The sequence below is a fragment of the Sceloporus occidentalis genome, unplaced genomic scaffold, assembly GCF_023333645.1.
Source record: "Sceloporus occidentalis isolate IW3139 unplaced genomic scaffold, rSceOcc1.0.p SCAF_49, whole genome shotgun sequence".
Classification (NCBI taxonomy): Eukaryota; Metazoa; Chordata; class Lepidosauria; order Squamata; family Phrynosomatidae; genus Sceloporus; species Sceloporus occidentalis.
The window spans coordinates 1935201-1950126 of NW_028317029.1; positions in this window are offsets into that span (position 1 = coordinate 1935201).

The following is a 14926-nucleotide window of genomic DNA, read 5'->3' on the forward strand; positions in this document are numbered from 1 at the left end:
GCTCCGATGGGCCGCGTTCTGCTTTTTTTAATGATTTATTAAAAAGGTGACATTTACCTACCCGTGTTTTGGATAAATTAATGTAAGTTCTGGGATTCTAATGCTGCAGCTGTCACAAAGGTCAATAGATCATTTTAATGCACGAAGCTGAATAATGTGTACCCATCGATTTTTAACCAAAAAGACCAAACTTGGAACCATTCTTTTTTGTGTAGCTTTTGATGCGTTTTGTAATCGTCACTTTTATTAAACTGTTCCGTGTACAGCTCTATACCTTTCACAGCCAGTGTAATGTCATTATTCTCATTATATTGTATACATTGGGAACATGAGGGTTTTAAGGTAATTCTATATATTTTTTGTAACTTTAGATATATTTTTATGTAGTATAACTTCATATTTATACAGGTAGCATTATCTTTAGCGTTTGCCATTATTTTACCATCTTTAGTAATTCTTTCCGGCCGTTTCATCACTTTTAGTCTGAATGTGCTCAGAATTAAAGGCCGTCTGACATAAAAATGGCGTTCCTATTTCACAAAGCTTTTTGATGTATGGATTTTTCCCAACCACTTTTTATTTTTTATGTTCGCATATTCATGTTTAGAGAGTCACTACACACGCGTGTGCTTTGCGCGCTGTTAAGCCAATCTGCACCCAGTACATTGAGGGTACACGCGTGCCAGCAAATGCGTCGATCAAACTAATATCTTGGTAAAGTGGGAACATCATTTGCACACAGTGGTTATTTTAATTGTCCGTGGAGGAAAACATATTGGGACATAAATTAAGCTGAAGTGGGGAACATATTGAGAATTATTGCTGAATAATGTCTTCTCTTGACAAAATAAGCCGTAAAAGACTGTTGACAGACTCTCTTGACTATTTTTCAATTCCGAGCTGCATCTAAGCTTTATGCCAAGAAATTAGGAGTCACCTTTTTTTTTTTTTATACTTGGCTTTGCTATTTTTGGTTGACTATTTGAGCTATATATAATCTGCCCTACTGCACTTCACCACGAGATAGCTTGCAGCTATTGGAATACTGCGGCACCTTTTTTTTTTTTGTTTTGTTTTGTTTTTTTTTTTGTATAAGCTGTAAGGATCAGGAGGATGATAGTTGTCATGGTTACTGGAAGATACTTGGGACCATAACGATCACTATACCAGTTTAATTATTGCCTTTGATGCTTTACATCCCTGTAGTAAAAACATCGTGCTGCTTCAAAGACCTCCGAATGCACTTTAATGTCTCCACACACTACGTTTCTACCTCTATAGAACAGCCACACAATTACAAAACATTGCCGAATACTGGATACAAAATGAAATTGCATAAAACACTAAAGTTCTGGAAATTCTCGGTTTCCACTGGCAATGCAGCATGTTCTATATTTACGAAAGGCAGTTTAAATGTTCCAGTAAAGGGGGGGGAAAGGCCTTATAAATACCTATTCATGCTATATAATATAGGGCTTTCTATCAGATATCACTCAGAACATGAACTTTCTATAGTTTGCCCCAAATTCTGCATTAAGTGAATTGATCAGTGGTCCTCCCTACGGTAAGTTGTCTCTAACGCAGCTGAACAATGATTTTAGGGCTTTTCCTGCTAGACCCTTAAATGGTTATTTTATACAGATTCCGCAGAAACAGATCCTAATTTCCATCTTTTAAAATATCAAATTGTACTCTGCATTCCCAAACCGCTTAGTACGATGTTTGCTTTTGTACCTGGCGGCTGGCGCTTTCTTATTTTACTCCATTGTTGAATAATTGCGCACGCAGGACGTCCCTGATGCTCAGACATGCATTTAGGAGTCAATATTACTATGAAATCTAATATTTTGGGAGGCAAATATACATCCAGATTGTGAATATAAAATATTGCCTTTAAAATAAATCTGTATAGCTTGCTCATTTTCCCCCATGGCGGCAGCTCAATAAATGGAAACCCACGGTTTGTTTTTTGGCAGGTGTTTACTATTTTTTATTACTCTTCTTCAATTTTCAACTTCTACCCCAATCAGCAATAAGTCTCACCTTAAGTTATCTGAAATATCCCAAATGATCAAGCGGCTGCTCCTTTGCCTTGTAAATCTTCAGAAAAACTTCCTTTACCGAGGCAAGGCACTTAAAGGAAGATATACATTTATATAGGCATAGGCCAAGGTATAGAACACAATCGGTGCAGATAGGCAACAGTTAAACGTTCGAGTCCGTTATTCTACCTAATGGTCCTAGATGTGAGTACCGGGGGCTTTCGATGATTGTATTGTGAAATGCATACTTTTAGATGTTTTGTTAGTTGAGGTCTAATGAACTTTAGGAGACGACCATAAATTGTGTACATATAAGCCAATAAGGATATTATATTGCTTTTCACATACCTCTCATTAAAGCTCCAGCTTCTTTAAGCCAATCTGTCGTTTATTTAACTCGTTTCGACGAGCCCATGATAGAATGAAGCAAGTTTTATATGCTAAACTTAAAGGAAAACATTGTTGAAAAAAATGTAAAAGCCATTGGAATTTGTATTTAAATATTTCTCTTTCATACAAATAAAAAATTTTTTTTTCATTTATTCCAAAAAGAATAAAATAAGATCTTTGATTTTTGTTAAATATTAAGTATTGAGGAATTGTTCTTGTGAAAATGGTAAAACCGTTGGGCACCTGATATTGAAAGTAATTACGTGACGATCAAAAGCGATGAACTATATACTTACCTTAACTTACTTATATACTTACTTATACTTAAGTTTAATACTTTCTTTACATTGTATTCTGTTTTTTTGGGATGCTATCCATAGCCCCGGTATATGTTACCAGTGTTGGACTTTGTCTTCCTTTTCTTGTATGTGTTCTACGGTGGAAACCAATGCAGAAAGCGTTTCATTCATTCATTCATTCATTCTTTGTGAATGAATGTTGGAACACACACATTGTATACCAATCAGTGTTGAACGTAAGCAATGCAAAATGACACTTATGCTTTTGCACATATGATGTGATTAGATAGACGTGAATCATGATGGATTGGATCTAGAATTTTACTGCTTTTATTTCAAATCACCCTCTTCTCAGCATACATTGTTTTATTGTAGAAAATGCACATTATTGAATATATGTAGTATGGTTGTTTACTCTGATTTAAAGGCATGCCAGTATATTAGGTACATACACTCTCTGTTACATTGCTTTCTTTGTGTAATAATGTCCCTCTCTCATGATATATATACACATCTATTTTTTGTGCTTAGACAAAATGTTGTAGGTATTAATGTTTTGTTAAATACAAAATTCATAATGCTGTCTTTTTCCCTACAAAATGTGCAGACCAAAAACTTATTTCATCCTTTTTAAACTCTTATAGCGTTCTGTATGATTCAAGTTTTTGACAATCTGTTTTATTTTTTTTGTACTTGATACGTTGGTTCCCCGTGAGCCGTTCACTTCACACTGATCGATGTCGAATATATTGTTTCCCACTTAATAAAACAAGGTGTATATATTGCCTGCTTGCGCATTGCCTTGCTTTATGCAAACTCTTAGAGAAATTACGTCGCTCATTGAAACTATTTCCTGAAAAGAGATGAAGCGGTAGGTCTAGGCCAGGGGTGTCCAACCTGCTTCCCTGAGAGTCTGGTTACCCCAACAATTTCTACGGTGAGGAGAAGGTGGTCGACGTTTACTTTATTGGAGCCCCTATTCTCAATCACAAAGCAAAGGGTTTCTGTTTTGATCCCTTTTCCATTGAACCGATACACGGGTAACCCGTACGCAAGCCTTAACCTGCCTCTCCTGCCTGGTGTCAGCAGTGGCTGTTGCGTAAGTGAGCAGCATTTCTCATAATCGCCCCTTTAATCAGGGTTAGCCGACGGACTGCTCCTCTGGTCACCTGGCCGACATGTGCTGGTATCTGCAGTCTCCAGAAGTTGGAGTGGTTTCAATTAGCTTAACTCTAGAAACTAGAAGGTACATTCCAATGCTACTAGTTTTAATTAAAATCAAAATATATTCTAAGACAAATCTGTAAGTCATTATCAACGTTATTAGAACTGGCTTTAATGAAAAAAAGGCATGGGGGGGGTCCTCCTGTGTGCAGAAAACCTGGTTTGTGGCTTTTTGTTTGCAGTCGCGTCTGCGGGGATCGTGCTCGGTGGACATGCTGCAGCATGAGCCGTATGAAGCAATCTTTCCGCAGCTGCGAGTGACTTCATGCTCTTTAGGCTGCGTTGCTTTACTGTACAGCATCAGCCTCTTCCTTGACTTGTTGAGGATTCTTGTCGTTCGTAAGGGTGTCCTCGAGACATCTTACATCTGACCTATGGCCTAATAAAATATTCAGGTACCGTCGCTAAAGCGGAGGTTTGGGAGTGAGTAGAACGTTTCAGCTTCCTGATCTTACTGTGCATTTTAAGGGTCAACCGCGGGGAGCTGCAGACAGGAAAGCAGAAATAAAAACTGTGAATAACCTCCCTGGGAACGCTATGGGTTATGAGCAGCTTCTTTGGCTTACTCCGGGGAAACTCCAGGGAGCGGCGTTCCAGCGTGCCCCACCCCAACCATGCGTTGGGACCACCTACTGATGTCAGAGGGACCTCCCTGCATCCCGCAAGGGGGGCTCTGGGTAGCCAAAGCCACAAGGTGAGATGTCACCATGGCATTAGGGGTACTGTCTGTTTACAAGAGTGATCCCCAAGAGGTCCATATATATATATATATAATTAAAAAGTACAGCTGTCAGATTAGGACCTACTCCTTCACCAAGAAGCCTTGAACTCCCTCCTGTTCACATGGCTTCAGTATCTCGTTTAACACTGGATCAATGAGCTTCCATGGAAACTCTCCGCTTAGTAGATACACCACCTTGTTGTGGAATTTCCCTAATTCTCCTGGTTCTGCACAACTCCAGATTTGTTTCCCCTCCAGACTCCTTACCTTGGCGACAGGTGCTAATAAAAAAAAAAAAATATTTTCTTCCTTTCAGATGTATGTACACCTTTACGTGATGTATACGCGTTTGGACGTATATGCTGTTGTGCCGCCATTGTGTTATCTTAGAATTCACCTCATCTAATTATGATTCATTTTTTTAGAAGATGATGCTTCCTATAAAAAACAGTTTATAGTTTTGTCAGTGGCCATGATTAGAATTTTTGCTGTGTTTTGCCTCTTGTGTGTTCAGCCAATCAGAAAGCAAACATGATGTCATATGTACAGCGCTGCGGAATATGATGGCATTATATAAAACAATAAATGATAATAAATGGCAGCATTTATTTCTCCTGTGTGATTACATGCAGTACTTTATCCAGCAGTAAACCCTTGGTGTTGTTTTATTACAATATATATGTGTGTATGTATATATATATATATATATACGCGTATATACATACATACATACATACATACACACACACATATATATATATATATATATATATATATATATATATATATATACATACACACACATTGATTTATATAGTATCAGTGGATTTTGTAGCACTGTTATATTATTATCTTTTATTTATATAGCTATCGTGATCAATAATGTGAACTTGGTATAAAAGGAGATGGGGGCCACACTCTTGCAAGCTTCCAGATTGTTTTAGAACCGTATTACTTCTGATATTGAACGGATGTCAACAGGCAAAATATCCCCTTTTATATCGGAAGTAAGCCATGGGGTAACCCAGCTCGGTACGAAGCCCACACTCGGGCACATCATTATACATTCGCAAAGCTCCGGTGACGGCCACAGGAGGGGACCTGTCAAGCGAATGATTAATGGGCTTCTTCCTTTGTCTATCCCTGCATTTTATAAGACTGCAAACACCATTGATTGTAAAGAACATCGCGCGGAAACATAAATATTGCAAGATGGAATTCCATGCCCTGAAGCTCTTACTAATCATCATGCCAAAAAAACGATGACAACATAGAAAAACTTTGTCTACGGAAGTAGACTCCTTATAACTTATCCAGACAGCTGGCAAGATGAAAGAAATACAAAAGATATTACAAAAAAAAAAGGATGGATAAAATAGAAAAATAGAATTTGACGGCAGATAAGACCCATTTGACCCATCCGGTTTTTGTGATGGAAACACTCAGACCGTAATCCGTTGTTGGTCTCGTCTTAGCTTCAGGATAGCCGTATGTCTGTTCCGTGCCTGCCTCCGTTCCCTCTCTATATTAACCTCTACCATATATTAACCTCTACCATATATAAAACTACAACAGTTTTACAACAGAAAATAGCGGAAAAAAAATGTGGAAACTTTTTAATGTGATACTTGCAATACAAAAGGTTAGGTGGGAGGTCCCCTTTAAGGACTGTACAACCGAGAACGCGGTAGAAGAGGGGTCTTCAGGAAACGGCACAATGGTGGTGGACGCGGCATGCCCCAGGTCAGCGTGGTTGTGTTTTGTTTATAAGCTGAAGGGAACCGATCTAGATTGTAATGAAGACATTACTGGAAAGACTAATAAAATGTAAGTTATAATTGGAAGGTCTGAACCACTACACCTTCCCCTCTGATGGTCGTACCTGTGTTCGCCATAATGTATCCTGTCTTAATGCGCTCTTTTTCTGCTTTGCTCCTGTGTTTGACCCGGACTTTCCTAAATTCTGGCTTCCTGACCTTCCTTCTTTATCAACTATTCTGAACTCCGGCTCTCTGACCAGGGCTTGTCGCATGGCTTCCCTGGGCACAGACTTTGATCTACCCGTGAGTTCACCCTTGGAGTTAGTCCCTGGTCTGGGAAGATCATCACAAAGTCCCACGGCCGCTCGAACCCAAAAGGCTGAACCCGAGGAGGAAGCGGTTCCGATGGTCGTTCTACCGTGGGGACACTGTCCTATCCGGCACCTGTGCGTGACATACGGTAACACATTTTCACTTTTTTACCCACATACGTGCAACAGATGTGAATGTCACAACTTGTAGGGGAATCGTTTCATTTCTTTATCTCCTTCCTATTTTACAAGTGTGCATTTTTTACTGTTGTCAGCTATATTGAAAAGAGTTAATTTACTGCACACCTGGAAGAACAGGCACAAAACCATTTTTCTTCATATCAAGAAAAGTGCCTTGAGGAAGGAGCTGCATCTATAATGGTTCTGTGTCTTCCAAGTCCAAACCTGTTAAGACAACCTGCACACACCACCTGACAGACTGCGCTATCACTGAGAACACCCCGGCCACAGAAAAACATACGTATTAAAGGGCCCTTACGAAAAAATTACTGCAGTTTTTCTGAAGTAATACTGCAGTTTTTTGGACATGAAAAAACTGCAATACTGCACTTTTACTGCAGTTTTACTGCATTTGTACTTCACTGTACTGCAGTTTTACTGCAGTTATTTTTGTACGGAAGTACAAATGCAATAAAGCTGCAGTACATTGAAGTACAACTGCAGGTTTGCAATATAAAAAAAAAAGTGCAGTAATACTGCAGTAAAAGTGCAGTATTGCAGTTTTTTCATGTCCAAAAAACTGCAGTATTACTTCAGAAAAACTGCAGTAATTTTTCGTAAGGGGGGCTTTCAAATGCCCCCCCCACCAATTAAGAATGCATATTATAGTACTTTAATGTGCATTGGTTTGTTTGCAGTAGGCACCATCTCCTCCATGGTTTTCACACCCATTAAATCAGTTTGAGAGCTTTCTGTATATGTTTCATTAGACCTTCTGGAATTGTTGTAAAAACCAGTGCTGGTGCTGACTACAGGAAAATCCATTTGGCCCAAGGTGTCTCCTGATAGCCCGGGAGCTGATGAGCAAGTCAGGAGGCAAGTGCATATGAGGGATTTGCTGAATCTTTCCACGCGTTGGTAAGAGGCAAACATGTTACGTGAGACTCAACTATCATATGCATTACAGAACATGATGGTTGGAGTGTCCCTTAAAGTAACCAACGGCCTGCTGGTTACATGTACACTAACATTCTCACACATGTATACACATACACGCTTACTATAACATACACACCTCCTCTCACACACGTGTACACTAAAACTTTCTCACATCTCACTCTCTCATACAGGGGAGAGCTGGTACCTTCTGGCTCCCATCGTTACTTGACCCCACTGTGCTCTTGCTTCCAAAATCGGACTGGCCCAGGTAACATATTTACCTTGGGCCTGCCTACAGCATATCCCAGAGCTCTGTGCTTTGTAATGCATCCCATGGAAGCTGTGCCGCCTCAACACAGCCTGCGGAGCATAAATGGGCCAGTTGGGAAGATCATCCAAGAGGGCGATCTGTCCCCCAGTTTTATGACAGGGGGCTGCTGCCTCTTTGACCTGCAGCCCTAGCACCAGGACCAACACCCGGCCCAAAATCAAACAATGGGCACTACAAACCCCTTTCCTACACCTGAACCCCTTCTCGCCAGGTTTGATCTGGCCCTGTATAATGTATAATTCAATGGATAGTTGCTGGTTTAGAAATCTCCTTGATTTAATTAGACATTTTACAGGGCCAGCCGATCTTTCTGCGATAGAAGCTCACTGAGGGTTGGCTCTTCATAATGTATAGAGAAGTAAAAACCATAACTGCAAACCACACCGTCTACACCGGGAAGCGGAGCAGAGTGGTGAACCCCGGAGCGATAACTGCTGGCTGCCAATAATGTTCCCTGCTATTACAACAGGATTTAAATCCCACTTGTGACGCCATGAAGGGGATATACGGGCCCTGTGTGGGCATTGGGAACGCTCGCACCCCTGTCCAGACCTCCCACAGGGCTCGTTGTAAATACCCTCAGCCAAGGCCCACGGTAAACGCTTCACCTGCCGCACTCATTAGAGAGGCCAGACTGTAAACAGCCGGCCCCACCTCGCACGGGGCAAATTCTAAACATCCGACACGATACCTTTTAGAAGCTCTTTGAAGATGGTCGCTGCTTTTACCCAACAACAAGTCTAGGCGTCAGGAGAAACATAGGGGAAACGAATAAATAACGGGACTATACTAACGTACGTGGGTCACTTGATAACTATGGAAATTGGAGGCCCATTGTTTTGGGATGGTTTCTTGCAGTTTTGGTTTTTTTTTTGTCTGCACGCTCCCGTCCGCTCTCTTTCCGGCCCCCATAAAAACCCTTTCGTAGTTTGCTGCAGACGTTAATTGAAAACATAACCCTTGATTGGTTTCCTCTTTACAATCAAAAGAACCTTTTTAAACAGCATCTATTTCTATGAAAGAAACAAAAAAAAACAAAACAGATTTCTGTACTCGGAATTGAAAGGAACATCCGTTAACCCTTCGGCCACCGCAGAAATCACTTCAACAAAGGAGGACTTTTAGTAAGATTTTCCTCTAGTGCTCGTTCTGCCAATATTAACATTCCCAAACAGAACAAAGCTCCCACTTGGAGAGACGCCAAGTATATGAAAGGAAACAGACTGCGATCTATGACATCGTTGCTGATTTTGAATCCAGAGTAATAACCTGGGGTTGGGTGAATTCGAAGGCACTTTTTTAAATTTTATTTATTTTAAGCCTATGTTTATAAATAGCAAACGCCGCAAAGAGCCCTCACAAGGCACACAATATACCGATTTTGTAAAATCTGTTGAAAACATTGTAACATGAAACTCCAAGGCCTACCCCCTTTAAACTTTTGCTCCCAGCCCTTCCCCCCACCGGCAGGGTGATGTGTCTCTTGTATGAACTGATGGCTGTGCGCCACCTACAGGCAACCGATAACAATTACATGCTAATATGCTTAGAGCTTTATTATTATTATTATTATTATCATCATCTTTTATTTATATAGTGCTTCTGACAATACCTATATTCAAGGGGCAAGGCTTTAACTGACAAACCGCAAGATTACATTGTAGAGGGAATGGGGTGAGGAGAAACGTAAGGTGTGGCGAAAAGTTCAAGCTGCAAAGATTCAGGGAGGGTGAAAGCTGGAGTTTCGGTGGCAGTGAGTTCAAGAGGTTTGGGGCAGCCCGAGTGAATAAGCGTGAAAAGAAAGAGGAGATGAGTGAGGAGAGACGCCTTAACCCAAGGGAAGAGCGTAGAGATCGAGTAGGGGAGTATTAAAACGGCACCATCACTATAACAAAGAAACATAGAGTTTGACAGCAGATAAGAACCATCCAGTCCATGAAGTCTACCGATTTCTCCGTGATGACCTTAATTAGTCCTTTGTCTTGTCTGCATGGTTAAATTCCCTCACTGTATTAGCCTCTATCACTTCAACTGGGAGGCTGTTCCATTTATATACCACTGTAGGAGAGGAGGCTCACAACGCGAAGGTGATGCTAGGACAGCTGGGCTTGCTGTCCAAGATCAGGCTTTGGGTAGCATCCTCTTTAAATCCATACAACTAAATTAGCCAAAGCTCTATTGTCGTACGGTATAAAGAAAGCTGCGATTCTTTTTTTGTGGTAATACATGTAACGTGTTCTACAAACAGGAGTCTTGGTGATATTGATGGTCAGGTTATCCATCACTTCAAAAATAGTTATCATAAAAATCTTCTTCCTTGGTGGTATTCTGGGACAACACAAGACAAAAGGCGGCCGTAAATTTATGTAAGAAAATAAGATTATGAGAAAGAAAGAAAGAAAGAGAGAGAGATGTTGTCAATGGTTATTAAGTCCCATTTTTTAGATGAATTATTTCCCACTCTAAAGAGCTTCTGAAAACACAAATGTATAATTTCTGTGTATCCGCACTAAATGATCCCTTTCTCTGTTTATATCAGGCTTATAATGGAATGCTAAATTTGACTCACCCAGACATAATATCTCCTAATATGTAATTAACTAAAATCCGCCTGTATCCTACAAAACACAGATACGCATTGGAGTCGCACATTCTAATCCAGATCCCCCTAGCTACCTACTGTTTATTTAACACTTTTTGGTATACCAGTTATAACAAGTACGTTTCTATTTTTTTTTTTCTGCAAACCGTACCAAATGTCTTATGTGTGCCTTTGGGTTTCTCTTGAATTTCCATCGTAAAGACTCGCAGACACGCGAGCGGCTTTATGAGCTCACAGCACAGATGAGTTTCCCAGATTTTCCTTTGGTAGAGAAGAATAAAAAAAAAAAAGGTCAGTTTTCTTCTAAATCGAAAAAAAAAAAAGGGGAAAAATATTGGAAGCAAAAATAAATGTTAAGGAGGGAAGACAAAACACAGGGCTTTATGCAAAACGGAACGTTCTGTATCAGCGCTTCGTGCGGGATTATTTTGGCCTCAGACTGATATGAGCTGAATGTTGAAGGGTATGAGAAAACCTAATGGGCACAGAGCCTTGACCTTGAGTGACCTGGAGAAAAGTGTACAGACGGTCTAATCCCTCTCCCCCCTCTCTGCGTTCTCACTGTTTTGCTTTATTATAACAACTAAACAGACTTCAATCGAGCCTCATATGGTAAATACATTTTAGTTCTGTTTTTCCCATCAGGCTGCTGTCTAGAGTTGAGTCGTTTTCACACCCATCAAACATTTCTTCCAGATACTTTCTGTTTGAGCCAAGATGGGTGTCCAAAATAACCGGTCCAGAGAGTGGTAAAGTCTAATTCTTTTCTTTCCTCCACTTTTATTCCTTCTTCATCTCCACACATTATCTCCTACGATTAATTCCTACGCTTACTTAAACGTGCCATCTATTTTATAATTTGTCGAAGTTTGCCTACTGAGAAACACCAAACTTTTGGGAAACACCAAACTAAGGAGACCAAAAGACTCATCGCCTGCATTTTGCTGAGCACCCAAACCTGTCTGAGAGGCCTGGTGATGATATGATGGGTGGGGTGCGGGCAGATTGGGGGTTGAATTCGGCTGTCGGGGAGCACTGAGAGACTGTATACATAATACCAGTTCCTGAGCATGTGCCCAGAGTCATTTATCGGACACCTGATTGGAGGCTGACATAAGTGCCGTAGAAGTGCCGCTTGGGCAGCTGGTACCTGGGGCTTTCAAGCAGGGCCACACATCTGCCCCTGGAAGCGGATGGAAGCAGAAAGGTGCAGCTAAACAGCTGAAGTGCAGCCCTTACCTTACGATCTGCCTAATAGAGGTTACAGTCCTGTCTCCAAATTTCAATGTCTTGCAGTAGCGAGACTTACTGGAAACATGCACACAGCAGGGTATGAGAACTGCCCTACTTGTGTATTGCCCCATTAATGTAATTTCCATTTCACCCGGGGCATAAAACACAGTGTCCTACACAGTATGAGTAAAACAGCAAGCTCAAAGTGGCGGTTTTCTTTTCTCTTAAGAAAATTATTACGCAAACCTTATTTATATTACATGTATGGTTTGGTAAGGGATTAGGTGAATATCTCATCTGACAGTTTTCGCTTTCTCCAACTCGGCTTGTTTCTGAGAAACTGGGACCAACCCAACTGGGATGAACAATCCATTCTTAGTAGTAGTAATTTAGCTTGAAAAAAAGACCCGAGTCCATCAAGTTCATGCCTTCTACCTGTCATTCATACTTTTGATCCACAAGAAAGATAAAAAACCACCCCTAATTAACTATAAAGACCCATAATTAATCCTAACAAAGTAACTTCCCCATTGTAACTTCCTCACTTCATTATTCATTAAGAAATACTTGCAGGTTTCTCCAACAAAAAGGGCATAATGCAGCAGGCGAGGAGAAATCTCCCTGATTGAAACATACATTATACAGGGCCAAGCAAACTCTTCATGGGGTAGAAGCTCCCATGAGTTGGACCTTTATAATGTAACATAGTAACATAGTTCATAAGGTTGAAAAAAGACCAAAGTCCATCAAGTTCAACCTATATACCGTATTGGCTTGGATATAGGCCGCCCCCGTATATAGGCCGCACCCTGAAAGTTTGGTGCTTTTTTAAAGAATTTTTTTTTTTAATAGACATGCTGCCACTCTGTCTCCCCCCCCCCGTGATATGCTGCCAGTCTCCCCCACCCGAGATATGCTGCCACTCTGTCCCCCCCGAGATATGCTGCCACTGTCCCCCCCCAAGATATGCTGCCACTGTCCTCCTCCTCCTCCCCCCGAGATATGCTGCCACTGTCCCCCCCCAAGATATGCTGCCACTGTCCTCCCCCCTGAGATATGCTGCCACTGTCGTCCTCCTCCTCCCCCCGAGATATGCTGCCACTCTGCCCCCCCGACTTACCAGAGCAGACTCCCGGGTGTCTTGGGGGCCAGGGGGGGACATCTACGCAATACGCGTATACAACTTCCGGTGCCGGGACTCAGCGGATGTGCCGGCACCGGAAGTTGTATACGCGTATTGCGGAGGTGTCCCCCGCCGGCCCCGCAAGACACCCTTTTGTGAATAAATCAATTTATTGTCAATCAAAAGTGATGTCATCACGGAACCTAATGGCATCATCACGTTGGTTACACCGCTGCATAAATATATATTTCATTTATCTGAATTCATCTTGGGATTTTATTTGATGATGATTTATTTTCCTGTCTGATTTAAGTCCAGTGAACGTCACTGATAGATGACTTTATATGTTTATCAGGTCATCGAATAATACTTAGAGGTTCAGTAAAATGTTAGCTCATAGTAAATAGCAGACTCAACGCGAATAAAAAGGCTTTTTTTTTTTTTGGAGAATAGTTGGACAGATTTGCTTTTATCACTTCAAGTGAAGCTTAAACATTCCTCAAGTGCATGAAAACAGGAGGTAGTGGATGGGATGGGGGCTTGGAGTCGGCTTCCAGCTAAACTTGACTGGAAAATATGACGGGGATTTTCCTGACTTGAAATACAATGGTTCCAAACACTCCGGCTACCTGTCCCAACACCTTCCCGACTGTTGAAAGTTGCATCGCTGCCGGTCTAAAGTTTGGGTAAATAGTAATTTGAAGACAGAGGTCGTTTATTAAACATACGACTGGATATATTTAATATATTTCCACTTCTCTTTCCCTGATTTGCAGTGAAGTAGTTGGGGCTCACAGACGTAGAACCATATTATTTGACGGCAGATAAGGACCACTTGGCCCGTCTGGTCGGCCCATTTTTTCCTGATGGAGAGACACAGACCTTAATCAGTCCTTGGTCTCGTCTTGCATCAATGATAGCTTTATGCCTAGTATGTGCATGTTTAAATTACCAGTTCTGCTGGTAGACTGTTCCATTTATCTACCCCCCTATCGGTAAAAGTAAAACTTCCAGACAGAAATAGAGATACTGCTGTATGGGTGGAACATGACAGCTAACTTGCAAGTCTCAGTTTTGGGACATTGCTAGGTCTGATGTATGCTGAGGAGCACGTTACTCTTTATATGGGTTGTACGGTTGGTTTTGCTGTGCTTAAATTTAAACCCTTGCCAGATTTAATGTAAAATTAAGAAGGTGAAAATCAGTTTTGCTGGTTGGTAGATCAGAGAATCTCACCAAACCGGGCTATCATGTTGGATAGAGCAAAGGACCAGGAGGTGCCTCCACCAGCGAAGACCTCTCTCACCAGTTCTATGTATATTGTATACATGTATATATGTATAAATGAAGTTTATCTGTCAGCCTATGTGTTTGAGAGATGTTTGCTACCTGCAGCACAGAACTCACGCTTCTTAACCACACCACCTGGAAAGACGCCTGTCTTGGAATGACCGGCAAATGGACGCGTTCTTGAGAAATGGGAGACCTATACTGGAACCCTGCCAGGAGCCCCATGGAGTCCTACACTAACGGCTTTATATTCATATGGTTTCATGTTTTCTGAAAGAAGTTCCCTGAAATCATGTGCAAGGAGGCCATTCTCCATCGCTAATGCCAATAAAGGTGCCACATGCCGTTATCACTTATAGAGGATGGTACAGAGTATCTGACTATAGATGCTGAGGAGTTTCTAATAAAAATATTATTTAATGTGAGTTCATAGATTTATTGAGTTTACTAAACCGTTTAATTTGGCTGATTCAGCTTATAT